General features: G+C 28.0%; 2 protein-coding genes across 2 annotated transcripts in view; both read left to right on the forward strand.

Moving 5' to 3' along the window:
• LOC136977011 (serine/threonine-protein phosphatase 4 regulatory subunit 1-like) overlaps positions 1–15399 on the forward strand; it is a 425271-nt gene that overhangs the window by 389121 nt on the left and 20751 nt on the right. The gene's annotated exons all lie outside the window — the stretch shown is intronic.
• LOC136977013 (uncharacterized) overlaps positions 1–15399 on the forward strand; it is a 38594-nt gene that overhangs the window by 1233 nt on the left and 21962 nt on the right. The gene's annotated exons all lie outside the window — the stretch shown is intronic.

The following is a 15399-nucleotide window of genomic DNA, read 5'->3' on the forward strand; positions in this document are numbered from 1 at the left end:
ATCTAAAGGTAATGGTATATTTAAAATTATACAAGGTATATTTATATAATAATTTAAATATACCATTACCTTTAGATAATACTGACTGATGATGCTTACTACTCATACTGTTACAGTGGTGTTTTCATCTTTATATTGTATAGCTTTAGACATATTTTTAAGTTGACCATTACCTTGTATAATTTTTAATATAGCATTACCCTTAGTTCATACCAACTGCATTTTGAGTTTTTGTTTCCATACTTATGTAGTAATTTTTGTGTTTATTAAATTGTTTTCACTTGATCCCTGAGCGTTTGTGCCCATCATTGGTCTGATAAGCCCTCACTATTATCTGCTTCACGGTTGTTGATAATTTAATTAATATATAATGCAAAATGTTTTAAAATTTCATATTGAATAATTAGCTTTGGTATTTATCGGTTAAACTATTTGTTTCTTTATATATAGTTGTATAATACATATATTTTTTAAGATCTTTGCTCTTTTTCTTGGATAGGAAACATTTTGCGTAGTTTTATAGAATATGTGAATCAGTTATCCACGTCACTCTTTATTCCATTTAACGAACATTGACCTGTTTTGCGTTCCCACTGAACCTGGGCTAAACTTGATAGTCAAGCTCTATGACACGACTTAATTGCATGTTTATAAACTCAAGTGAGTGTAAGTGTCATATTATTTAGGTTACATCAAATTTAGACATTTTGATTTCCACTCAGTTATTGTTTAGTCCCTTAATTATATTTATTTTTCCTCAATGTTCTTTGCAGATGCAGATTTATTTATGTTTCTAAGTAATAAAAATGTTAGAATTTAAATTGTTTGAAAATGTTTAATATTAAGAAAATCATTTAAAAATACCATGTAAATATTTTCAGAAACATCTGAATATTGACCAAATCTATTTATTATTATTTTAGAATATATTTAAAAAAATAAAATATATATACCCTAGTTTTTGATTTTGAAACTCGAGGTAGCAATATACAGGAAATTATTGTAATACATTTTATCATTTTAATGTATAGGTTGTTTAAAAAACTTTTAAAGCAGAGTTATTTGAACATTTGTAATATTGGCAATGTATTTTACAATAAGATTTTTATAATGAAATAACTATAGTAAGTAACAAACAAACAAGTAACAAACTAAAATTGTTTCTTACTTATTGAGATTTTACATCATTAATATTATTTAAATCTGATAAATTCTATTTTTGCTTACATTAATATAAAAATATTATATATGAATATGAACATAATTTGAATTTACATTCTGCTCTTTTGTATCTTTATATCTTTATTCCATTTAAATGATAAAACTTGTTTAACTGAGGGAAAGTGCTTTTATTTTTATTAAATATTTGCTGTTTTGTTATTGTAATCTTTTGTGACATTAGAAATGAAGGATTCATTTCATTTCTAATGTCACATTCATGCTGATTAATGGTGTTTCAATTTTGACATTAGCTATAAGATATATCATAAGCTAATTTTTGGCTTATGATATATTTTTGAGAAATTATTAAGTTTTATAGATTTAAAATGTGATAAAAAAAAATTTAAACAAAAGGGTTACATTATTATGTACGTTTTAAATTAGTATCTACTCAAGAATTATCTCATTAAAACATATAAGTTATGACATAAACATATGGAATAATTAATCAAAACATAAAAATTTTGATTAATCATTTACTTATTAGTACTTTTCAAAGTATTTGTTAAAAAGCTTAGTTGTTAAACAAAATAAGCATGGTAATGATAGTACTAATTTATATGAGAGTTTTATATGATAGTACTAATCCATTAATAATATTCATATGCATAAACAACAATAAGTAACAAAATAAGTGATTATTAGCCTACAAAGCAATTTTCCACCAAACACTAAATGACTTACATGACAAGAATTAAGCAGAGATAAGGTGTTACATTTTTGTTGTACTTTTTTCAATACACAATTATAATTTCCAAAGTAATGCAAGTTATATTAAATCATTATTCTTACCATAGACATGATAAATTACTTTCTAATTAAAAAAAAAAAATATATATATAAATACTAATTAAACTGGACAGTGGTCAAGATAGCCTAATTATAATTAAATTAGAATATTCTGGAAGAAAAGAATTGGTTTAGAACAGGACTCAAACCTGCAACTCCTGCTTGCCATGCAGATGTGTTAGCAGTTATGCTACTCTGACTATTGTCTGATCTTTTCTTCCAGAACTATTAATTTAGATATGACCATACTGGTTATGCATGGTGCTGATTGGGATAGGATGACTTTAGTATCCACAGTTTGTAACACCCTCAAAGGAAAGTCAGCTGGTTCTTAGCTGGTACCCCAGCATTGTCTATATATACAGAAATTCATTAACTCAATAATCCATTATATCCTAATTTAATCTGGTAATTGTTTGGCATTAATCAAAAAATCAGATTAATGGATGTTTATATCAGGAAGAATACATGCAAATGATAAAAACATAATATAAATGGTTAATCTCTAGAATGGAGTTAGATAAATGAAAGTGAAGACCAGAAATGGAAAGCTTAGGAGCTGGAGGCACCTATTAACTATATATGAACTTCCAGTTTGGACCGGAAGTCATGTTACTTCAATTCAAAAGTTTTCCCTGAATAGAGCTAGATAGATAACTGGCATTACTCTATTGCTGACAAGAAAATTATGATGTACCATACAGGGGCAAGAACAGAAGAATTGAAAAGAATTGAGAACGTTGTGATGAAAAATTGCAGCTTGACATTGTGATAATGTCACAATAAACAATTGCTTATTAGAATTAGTTTGGTTGATTTGATTACGTCAATGTGACTTGAGCAATCTGTTGAGGGAATGCATCCCAGGAAGACTTTTATGAGAAGCTGGACCCTATTTAGGTATTACTAACGCGAAGAAAACCTGGAAAACTCCACGTGGCCAGTCTGATGCTCGAACCCATGACTAACCAAGTACAGTGTTTGGTGAATTTATCCACTCAGCTACAGGAGGACACTTATTACAATTCAGAAATGAAAATACTCAAGTTGTTAGATGTGAAAAATTAAATAATTATGGACTTTTCACAGGGTAACATTTTTGATTCCATACAGGCAAGTGCTATATGCTAACTGTCTCAGTAATGATATAGCATGTCTATTTTGCACTATATCATTGTCAAGTAATTAAGTGAATATAATATATATTTTTTAAAATTATGTCTGTTTTTATAAGAATTATATTTAGTTTATTATTCTCTTAAATTTTTTGCTAATAGATGGTGCTACATGTAAAGCCAGCAAATTGAATGTAGATAGAAATTAATTGATTTATAGAAATCCAACCTATACTTTGGGTGGGATGTACTGTTCATTATCTAAGTTATGCATGTGAAGTATGTATGTAAGAAATATGTGAATGTAACTGCTGAGTTTTGTAGTAATTGATTGAACAGCCTAGGAGTGTATAGTAAACAAACAAACACCTTCATTTATATATATAAGATGGCATTATTGCTGTTAACTGGCAAGAAATTGTTTGTACTTAAATTGTTATACTTTTGTCATAAGTATAACCATTTGAACAGTTCAGAGAGATAATGGTACACATGCATATTTAATTTTTAAGGAGTTAAATTAAGATTTTTAAAATTCTTATTATAAATATAATAGTTAGTGTTTGTACAAAAAAAAGTATATACAGGTCTCCCCTACTTACGAACTTTCAAACTTGCTAACAATTTGACCACACATCTAAAATTTAAATTTTGTGCAGATTGTGCTGCCTGTGGGGTGGCATTGAAGTCAGTCTTTGGTCAATAATATATAATAAATTTTTAATAAATAATTAATGTGAGCTTATTTCTGTTGTGTGTTGTCATTTTTCATTTTTGCACAAATTCTGAGGTTCCATTGCTGCTGGTGAGTTGGTGTTGAAGTTGGTAATGTTGGGGTAATAGCATTTTTTTGCTATTGTTTGCAATTTTTATAAATGTTTATGTTTAGTGCTTGTCTCTAAAATATAGTAGTAAAGCTAAAGTAGCAGTGGAGATAAATGTAAGAAGTGTGGCTCTATTACCATGGAAACTAAACTGGGCATCATGAAACAAAATGTGTTACATGAAAAAACTGTAACATCTGATCTAAGCAGTAGCAAGTGGGTAAATGAGTGTAACATATTCTATTAAGTACATTGACCCATCAAACATTAACAATAAGAATTTATGTGTACAAATATACTTTCTAGGTTAGTTTTTGACTTACAAACATTTCCACTTATGACAAAACCTCAGGAACCTAACGTGTTTGTAAGTAGGGAGCTCCTCTATTAATTTTTAACATTAATTAAAATATAAATTTTAGCCATGTATAGCCTGATAGAATTTGGCATTCGGTTGGAGTCTAGCTTATAGTATATTGGGTCTAGCGATATTATTATATATATATATATATATATATATATATAAATTTTACATTTAAAAAAAGCTAATTTTAGATAGCTATGTCAAAGAAATAACTCTGTACAGATACAGATGAATTAAAAAACAAATTTGCTTTTATAAAAAATATCAAAATTGAAAACAATGTTCATGTTTTCAATTTTAATCAATTTGTAATAGTGACTTCTTGATTGTATCGAGAGTCAAAAATAACATCAAGCGACATGTTTCATCAGATAAACACAAATGAGCATTATTAGCTGCAGCCTTCTCAACAAAATTGGGTGGTGATTTTTGTGAAGCTGAATTGAGATTTAAAGAAAAAGGATTAGCAATTATTCCTTGCTTATTTCCTTGCATAATCAAATATTTTGATCAATGTATTGTACTTGAATAATGTGTAAAGTTTATACATTATTCAAGCCAAAGTTTACTTGCACTCACATAAAAATTGGGTTAATGTAACCCTTGGTGCCAAGATGATGGCTCGTCTCTGATTCCAGCAAGGAAACAGTGGGAAGCACGTTCTAACCTAACCTAACCTATTTTAATAATTTAGTTGCTAATAATTATGGTAATTTATTAGAATAGGTTAGGTTAGGTTAGAACGTGCATCCCACTGTTTCCTTGCTGGAATCAGAGATGAGCCACCATCTTGGCACCAAGTGTTACATTAACAAAAAATTGAAGTGATGATAAAAAAATGTATTTGCACCTTATGCAATTGAAAACTTTTGAAAACTGAAAAACGTTGCTTTTATAACAATATTTACAGATGCATCAATTTACAAGGAAACTAAATTATTTCCATCGTTAATTATTTTTTTAAATTACAAACTAGGGGTGCAAATAGAAATTTTAGATTTTATATCTCTTCCAGGGAAAAATTCTGAAATAATTTCCATCTCAATTATCAAAATATTAAAGAAAAATAATTTAGAAAATAAAGTTTGTTCTGATAAACTTTTATCTTCAGTATTTCCAAAGTTTGCTGCACTAGCACTGCAGCAGCTAACTTAAAGCAGGAATTGCTGAACTGTCTTTTAGCAAAGCAGCTTTACCAGGCAATGCACCCATAATTTATATATTTTTATCCTATAGTATTGCAGTTGTTATGAACAAAAACAAGAGACATGTGAAAGTAATAGAAGGTATAAGTGAGTCCAGAAAACTGGCTAGAATTTTCTAATGCAATTTACTTATATTGTGATATGATTCTTTGAACCCCAAGCACCACATTTTATTGCAGTTAAGTTTGTAGTTTTAAAGAATTGTTAAATATTCATTATCAGTCTATATCCATTGACTACATAAAATTAGTAACACGAAGATATGGATGCTAAATCAGTTAAGGAGTCTGCTTTTATTAGATATAAAATGAACCAAACAACTACCTTAATTAATTAGTTTAAGGCTATCATTTGGTTTATTGTTAATACATCAGGCTTTGGGATGATTTGAGATTTGGGATGTTTATATATAGATATGAAATGTTTTTCAAGTAGAGAATCTTACCTAAATGCAAAATTTCCAGCAAAGAATGCTTAACTTCAATGTTCGAATGTTTTCAGCCACTATTTTATCGGCTGAAAACGTTTGAACATTGAAGTTAAGTGTTTCTTTGCTGGAAATTTTGCATTTAGATGTGATTCTCTACTCTACACATACAGTTCCAGTTTTCTGGTAAAGTTGTTTAATGTTTTTCAAGACTGTCTCAGCTTCAGATCTTGTACAACAGTTTCTCTAAATCAAATATATGTTCATGTTGTTGTTCTAGAATCATTTGTGCCCAGAGTATGAATTTGAAATTTTTTAACCTCAAGAGTATAGATATTTGAAAGCTATTTGAAACATTAAATTAAAATAAATGGTTAAAATATAAAACATAAATGCAAATATTTAAAAGTAAAAATATAAGCAATGTACTAAAACACATAAATGTAAATTAACTTGTAGTTCACTAAAAAATAATTTTGTTTAATGATAGTTAATGTAAAATATAACAAAAACAGAACAAAAGGCAAACAGATGTTGCAACATAAACAGGACAGATAGACAATTCATTCATACAGCTTGTATTGAGAGTAACCAGACTTGGGGATTGAAGTCATTATCCTTTTTGTGTATATTTAGAAGGGATTCTATTGAGGAGTTCTGATTAAGTCTTCTGTGATTCTTAGGGGTATATTCTTTGTGTCTGGATAATAACCTTTGCTTTGTGCCATCTAGGTGTGATGGCATAACTTTACTAAATTGAATGAACAGATATATATAAATGATATAAATTGATATGTTAGTTACAAATTTGTTAAATGTTGCAAATTATTTTTCAGATGCAAATGTCATCAAATTAACAAAGATAAAAATTTCTTTGTGAAATAGCAAAAGTTACATTGTGAAACATTATTGAGGTTAAAACTTTTGATTATTTAGCAAGTTATGGTTTTTGACTTTATTGGTGTTAGGTAATGATATTTATGATGGAAAGTAGGCATATTTTCTCTGAATTCACAAAACTAATGTAATTCAACATTGTTTCATAAGTAATGCTGTTCTATAAATTTGTAATTAAACTTATGAAATGCTATCAATAAAAAATTGTATAAACTCAAAAATTTATTTCAAATAGAAGTATAATTAAAGTGATAATTAATAATTGGAAATACAAAATATAAATAATAATTTAAAGTACAGTACCAAAAATTATTTTCAATTTTTCAATTACTTAAAACTAAAAATACTCCAGGTATAATGGTCATTGCAGAGGATGAAAAATTGTTACTCCAAGAATTATTTCAAACCTTGTCAGAGAAACAAGGTCACATATATGGGCATATGAACACATCATCTTTGTTAATTTTTAAATTATTTCAATTAATAATACATTAATTAATAAATGAAATGGCCAAGAACACTAAGTCTTTGTTTATATTAGTTGGAATAAACCATGTGCAAGGACAAACACTTCAGAGAATTAAGAACTTTCAGGAATCTAATGAATTTTGAGAATACAGTTCTTGAGAACAAGTAATAAATGTAATTATTTGAAAACAAGAGAAAAAAGGTAACATTGTGCTGCTAATTTGCCTTGTATGGAATAGTAACAATTAACTAGTACCAAGTGTTTGAAAACAAGTTGATTATGTTGGTAATTACAGTGATAAAGTTGGTAAGTAAACAAGTAGAGTATTAAATTCCTCAGGAAGTCAGATTACATAATAACTTGATCTTTGTATTACTGTAATGTGATTAAATTTCTGACAGCTGAACAAGACTAATGGGTAGCTTTGTAAATTTTAGTATCCATAAAAAAATTTGATATAATCATGCAGTGTAGACAAATCATATTTGAGTATTATTGTTAATAGTGGGACATGATGGAAAAGATGGAATAACAATACACGTTTTTAATATAGACTTTGGTCAACTGTACTCTTGTTCAGTCAGTTACTAATATTGCTCAAAATAGCAGGAGATTGCCTATATTTTTTAATATATTGCAAGCTCTTCAGAACATAGGTACAAACAATATGAAGATAGGATATCTTTTGTACATTACAACCTTTTGTGGTTATGTTGCTACTATTAAGGCTGCTGATAAATTTACTAATACCCTAAGGGTACTCTGTTTCTTAGAAGAAACTTTTTTTTTAAATTTGAGTACCCGAGATGTGGAACTTTCATGAAGTAATTTGATTTTATACAGATTTCAGTTACCAATCACTACACAGCAAGCATTTCACTCTCTAGTTGAAAAGCTTACTCAAGACATAATTGTGCAAGTTCAAAAGGGTATAGCTCCAGCAGTTAACCTAGAATCCAGCAGTTAACCTGAAGAAGGACACGGAAGGCGTCCAGAAAACGTTCGTTGAATTGAATTTATTTATTTCACACCGGTCAATAGGCACAAGTGAGTTCGATTTATATTTTATACACCCCGGTGTGTAGGATGAGGATAGGGTATAGCTCTCTTTGTTTTTAAAAATATACATTTTGTGTTTCTTTTAATGCTCTGAATACTACATAGTTTAAATTGTTTTTTCCTGTATGCTCTAAATGGCTTCATTTTTCAAGTTTTGTGGAATTTTGCTCCATTATGTGATATAGCAAATATTCTAGTTTTTAGAAGTTTTTAAAATGAAATGTTTATTTTAGAACATTTTTATAGAATAATTTTAATAGATTTAAAGGTGGAACTAAGAAGTTTCTAAAAATTTCTATATTTTTAGCAGTATTTTCTGGTTTCTCTAATTTTATGAATGTATCTAAGTATTTATTATTTCTAAATAAATTATTTATTTCATTTCTTTTTTTATATTATTTCTGTAAGAAATATTTAGAGATATGCTTTAGATATTTTTAAGATAAATTACTTAGAATGGGATAAATAATGTTTATTCAAACATCATAAATACTTCCTAACTTAAATATTAATTAGTGCTTTCAGTAATCTAATGAGAAATTAGAAAATGTTTATTTTTTGTCTGTCTGCTTTAGAGTATAAAACTTACTTTATAGATTTTGATTTTTCTTTGAATGAACATGTAGTTTGTGTACTAAAATTTGTATTTTGGTATTGTCTATAAATGTATGTACTTATTAATTTGCTTGGAATTAAATGGTGACTTGCTGTCCATTGTTTATATATGTCATTTGTATCTATAGTAGGTGCTGTTTATTGTAATCAAAGATACTATCATCAGTTGTCTAATATTATCAAAATCATGTTCCAAAACATACAAATTGAATAACATTACAAAATTCTTGCTTATTGTAATTAGAAATTTGTTTATATTTATCATAATGTTACTAATGATAAATTTGAATTTATGTAGATATTAATAACAGCCAACTGACAAAACAGAGAACACTGTTTAAAATGTAGTTTCAATAAAAATACTAGAAGAATGGTTAGAATCAATTTATATTAACTCATCAAATCATTTAAGGTGTTTACTTTTAATTTATCAGTTAATATGAATGAAAAATAGATACCATAACTTTTAATTTGTTAATAATTACATATGAAAATATTTATTTGATCTGAAATAAGAAACTAGCTTTAATAAATCTTAGAATATAAAATAAAGCATTTGCATTAAAATTTAAATAGTTACAAGAATGAATCATTCAGGTATAACTGAACTTATTATTGTGAAATACTGTACAGTACATAAAATATTTTTTATTCTAACATTTACTTGCTTACTTTTTCCTCCTATTATGTTAACTTTTCCTGAAAATATTTTATCTGTTTATTGTATAACATTTCATATTATCTATTATATAATAAAAATAAATTCCTGCATCTAAAATAAAATCCCAAGCTCTATATTATATTAATTTTTTTATGCATTTATATTGTGTATTGTGTAATAGCTATAATTTAATTTTAAAATATTTAATTTATTCATGTAAGTTTATATATATATATTATGTAAAAGTTGAATACTGATCAGTAATTTCTAGCAAATTTAATCCAGCTGTTTATAAATGTTCTTGAATATTGAATGATGAAATTGTTTTTAGTGTGTAGAATTGGTTTAGTTTTATGATATAAAAAATAAATTAATAATAACAAGTTATTGTTTTAATTCAAAAGAAATGACACCTCCATATTGTTTTGTATTTTTAATAATTTCATTTCTAGAAGTTGTGATTATATATTTTGGAGGTGCTTTCAAAGCTTTTAGGTCATCCATATCTTTTTATCATATTAAAATTTTATAATTTATATTTTTAAATATATTTTAAATTCAAAGATTAAGAATCCTAACATGAAATTATCAATAAATAAAAATTATTTATTGATAATTTTATTTTTGATCTTTTTATTTTAATCTATGCTTGATGGATAATATAAAATAAATAGACTAAATGATTATATGAGCGCTGTTTTTTTAAATAAGGTCCGTTTGTGAATGAGAGTGAGAATGACGCGCGATCGTAGCAGTGTGCATAAGCGTCCGCTCCCAGCATGCTTTGCGCACATTTAGATGCCATTTGCAGCCATATCGTCTGTCTGTGTGCCGAGCTGTAGAAGTTTATAATGTTTAAGAAAATTGAGGCGCCCACCGACTATGAGATACGATCTGTTATTCGATTTCAGCATGAAAGATCATGGCAACTGTCTTTTGGGACAGGAAAAAGACTTGGTTAGTGGATTTTATGCCAAGAGGCACAACAGCCAATTCTGATGCATATTGTGTTACCTTGAGAAAACTCTGGCATGCCATACAAGACAAGTGGCATGGCCTAATGTCTTCTGGTGGCAGACAGCAGATTTCTTTGAAGTCGGAATTAAAAAATTGTTGAGCGTTATGACAAATGTTTGAACAAAAATGTAAATTATATAGAAAAGTAGATAAAAGTATGTAGAATATGGGAAAAAATATATCTTAATGATATTTACAGTATTTTTCTTCTTGTTAAAAAACAGACCTTATTTAAAAAATTCTCTTCGTAGGTTATTTTAAATTATAAATGCATATGGAATTAGAGATGTAGTAAGGAAATGCTCAATGTAGTCCTGGGTGCAAATTGATCAAAGGTTTTTACTATAATTTTACTTTTTTTTTTATTAAATTAGTAATAATTATATATAATTCAGAGAAAATAACTTGAAGCTTGATACTGTTTATATATCAAGGAGTCGTGTACTCCTCTCCATTTATAAAGGCATGTTTTCTTTATCATCATAGGCATCAAATTTTAATTGCTATGCCACTGAAATTGGTAATACTTTTAATTACAGAACTTAATATTACAGTCATTGTAGTTTTTTTAATTAGACAAGCATTAAAAATTAGTATTGAATAAATTTTGAATATTATAATTATTTTTTTATTTTAAAATTTAAATTCAATATTTTAAATCAAAACAAGTATAAAAAGTTATCATTTTTATAAGATTTTTCTTATCAATTTTTAAAAGAAACTGTTATTTAAAACAAGTTTTGAAATTGGAAATACATGTTGCTAGGCAACTTATAAAAATTGTTAGTGGAAACTTCCAATTTATATAGGAAATTACATCAAATGATTGCAACTTGTTAGCTGTTGTTGCTAAGTAACTAGTAAACAAAATTATGTATTATATATAATAGCAATTATAAAAATTATTTTACTTTCATAAAAATAATATTGATTGAATAGAATGAATATAAGAATTTAATATTTATATATTACTTATATGAATTTTTTAAAATTATAAATGTTGATAAAATATTAATACGTAAGTGTACAAAGTATTTGTAGTATCAACGTTAGTGAATATTGATTTAATTTAGTGAATGAAACAAATTCTGTGTTTAGCAAACAAATGATATTGTTAACATGAATTTAATAACTATACATTTGTTGAATACATGAAAGTAAAATTCAGATACTTAAATAGATGGAAAAACCTTATACTGGAAGTCACCTTAGGAAAAATTAAAATGTTTATAAAACTTTAATTTGTGCTAATGATTTTCAATATAATTAGAATTTCAACTTAGTTGCATAAAATACAAATTATTAAATAAACAAAATAAAATGTAGTATTTTTTTTATTTCTTAAAAAAAGTTTTTTTTACAACAGAAATATTTTTAGCCCAACTTCAGCTCCAAAATGTTAGAATCAAACATAGGATAAATATGGTGTTCTTGAAGTTTTAAAAATTTAAAGTTTATATTACTGTACAAAATATGTCTTTATTATTTAATAATAATTTTCAATCAAAAGAAAAACATTATTAAACATTGTAATATGCAACTTGAAAGTTTATATACCCTTTTAATGAGGTTAATGTTGTATTGTCTTTAATAATAAAACAAGTAAATTGGACTATATTTCACACATGTAGTACAGTAGACCTGCGGTAATCCGACCCGTCTAATCTGGCACCCCCTATAATTCGACATGCCTATAACAGTACATACAAAGCACATTTATTACGACAAATCTTCATCAATGCATGCTTAAACATTTAATAAATTTACAAAAATATAAATATGACTTTTTTACAAAGGTAAAACCTTGCTTTAGTCCATCTTTTCACCATTCACACCATCAGCAATCCATAAAAATTCACAAAGTTTTGGAGGCGACTTTCCTTTTAAGTCTACTGCCTCTGCCAAAAAATGTAAAAATAGGTAGAGCATTTTCTGGTGTTATTGCCACTATCATATCAAAACATTTAAGCAAAAAATAATAAAAAAAGATGGACTAATGCAAGGTTTTACCTTTGTAAAAAAGTTGTATTTATATTTTTGTAAATTTATTAAATGTAAATAATGCCGGCTGTGTTTTTATATTTTTATTTTTTACTTAAGTGTATTGATATGATAGTGGCAATAACACTGGAGGACTTTTTACCTGTTTTTATATTTTTTGGTGTAGGCAGTAGCCTCAAAAGGAAGGTCGCCTCTGAAACTCGACGTGTATTGTCTCAGTTTGATTGTGAATCTGATCGCGGGCATTCATATATTGCTGTTGCATCGTACAATGCATATCTACATGTGTCGCAATGGCTTCACAAACCCAAAAGTGGAAGCACAAAACATTAACAGTTAAAGAAAAAAGTGAGATTCTGGACCACCTAAATCGTAATGAATATTTTAGTAGCTTGGCAAGTGAATATGGTGTAGGACGTTCCACAATTTATGATATTAAAAAGAACCGCGAGAACATTCAAAAGTTCATGTCAACCACTGACTGTGGGCCAGGCAAGAGGCAGACACTCAAGAAAGCTGAAAAACCAGATGTTGAAGAGGCTTTGTACTGTACATGTGATTTCTTCAGGAAAGAAACAGGCATATGCCTATTTCTGGGCCCATATTGACCACGAAAGCAAAGTTTTTTTTACAAGGAGATAACAAAAAAAGACAACTTTGTAGCTAGCAAGGGATGGTTGGAATGCTTCAAAAGTCGTCATGGAATATGTTTGATGACTGTAACAGGAGAAAAACTCTCTAATGATGCATCCTGCATAGAGCCATTTAAATTGAGTTTTTTACAAAAAGTGAAAGATTTAGATCTTTGCTCTTCACAGGTATACAATGCAGATGAGTCAGGGTTTTTTTGGCATGTAATACCTAGCAAAACGTTTGTTTCACATAATGAGAAATCTGTACCTGGACGTAAGGTGAGCAAAGAACGTGTAACCATATTACTGTACAGTACCTTGTGCTAATGCTTCACGCACGCATGTGCTAAAGATGGTGCTCATTGGAAAATCAAAAAATTCACGAGTATTCAAAAACATTGATTTACCTGTACCCTATTATGGACAAAAAAGAGCATGGACGACAAAAGACATTTTTAAAAAATGGTTTTGTTGAATGCTTTATGCCAGAAGTTAGGAAATGGTTGAAAGATCATAATATACCTCAAAAGGTGTTACTGCTTCTTGATAATGCTTCCCGGTCATCCGTCCGAACAAGAACTAACAACAGAGGTAAATGTATCACTGCAATGTTTCTTCTACCAAACTGCACTGCACTGATCCAACCAATGGATCAGCATATCATTCAGTTTGTCATGCAAGACTACAAGAAAAACCTGCTGCTGACGGCCATATCAAAAGACCAACCTATAGAAAAAACATTAAAAGAATTAAATATGAAAGACTTGATTTTCTCCCTTTGTCAATCTTGGAATGCATTGCCCCCATCAGCCATTACATTGTCATGGAAAAACTTATGGCCAGAAATTGTCACCACTCCTCAAATCAGTGTTACTTTGGAAGTCATAGAGCAAGTTGCTGTTGAAATGCAGATTAGTTCAGAAAATTTGGAAATCTGGTATCGTGGAATGGATGAAGAAGAAAGTGTGTTCCATCAAATGTCTGATGAGGAGATTGTCAACCAAGTTTCTATTCCAATAATAAATCAAGACGATGATGATGAAGTCATCACAACTGCTCCACAAATTCAGCTAAAGATGCGATTAACGCATTTGAGATCAGTATGCAATGGGCTGAAGAGAATGGTGCATCATACAACAAACTTTTACTACTGAGGAGACCGAGAGACAAGGCCTTACTCTCACATTTAGCCAATGTAAAACAGAAGAAAATTGATGAATATTTGCATGCACCATAAATTTATTTGTTAATCCATTTTCAAATTAAGATCACATATAGTATGTACCTTGGAAATACTTACATATGTTATATGTAATTGATTGACATCAATATGTTTAGTTATTATTTTTTTTTGCAAGTACTCTAGCATTAATGACGTTAATTTTATAATAAACCCTATGCTATCTATTGTGTTGTTTAATTCACTAAGTCCCATATTGTATATTATGTAGTACATATAGATTTGATCTTACCATTTTTATAAGTATGTAATTTGTCGGATTACAAGGTACTCCTTTTGAAAAAAGTTCTGGACTACAAGGGGTCGGTGGCAATACTCTATAGTCCGACAAATTCGATCATCCAACACCACCTTGCAAAACGTTTGTCAGATTACCATGGGTCTACTGTATATTATAATAGAAAAATGAAATAAAATCTGAAATTAAAAAAAAATTTATTAATATATATATAGCTTCTACAATTAATGGAGGCTTTTCTCTACTGTTGCTTGAAAAAATTTTATTTGATAGTTTGTTTTTATAATATTTGAAAATTAGATGTATTCTTAAAATTATTTTGTTAGCTAATTAATATATTAAAATTTCAGCTTAAACATTAAATTTATTAGGTTTGCACATTTGTGAATTTTTTACACATTCATATGTTTATCCAAATGGATTTCTCGTGTTTTTTTTAATCTGCTCATTCAACAGTTGTACACAACTGATTGAATCTTAATATAATGAAGAAAAAATCGGAGTGTAGGTGGACAATTTGCAGTTAACTATTGAACCTAACAATTAATAAAGTTGATTAATATAGTTTTGGTGTTTTTACTATATAATTTCATGTAATTTAGGAATGAAATACTACATTGTTACT

Source organism: Centruroides vittatus, unplaced genomic scaffold (genome assembly GCF_030686945.1).
Source record: "Centruroides vittatus isolate TY-2023 unplaced genomic scaffold, ASM3068694v2 contig_439, whole genome shotgun sequence".
In the NCBI taxonomy this organism is placed as follows: Eukaryota; Metazoa; Arthropoda; class Arachnida; order Scorpiones; family Buthidae; genus Centruroides; species Centruroides vittatus.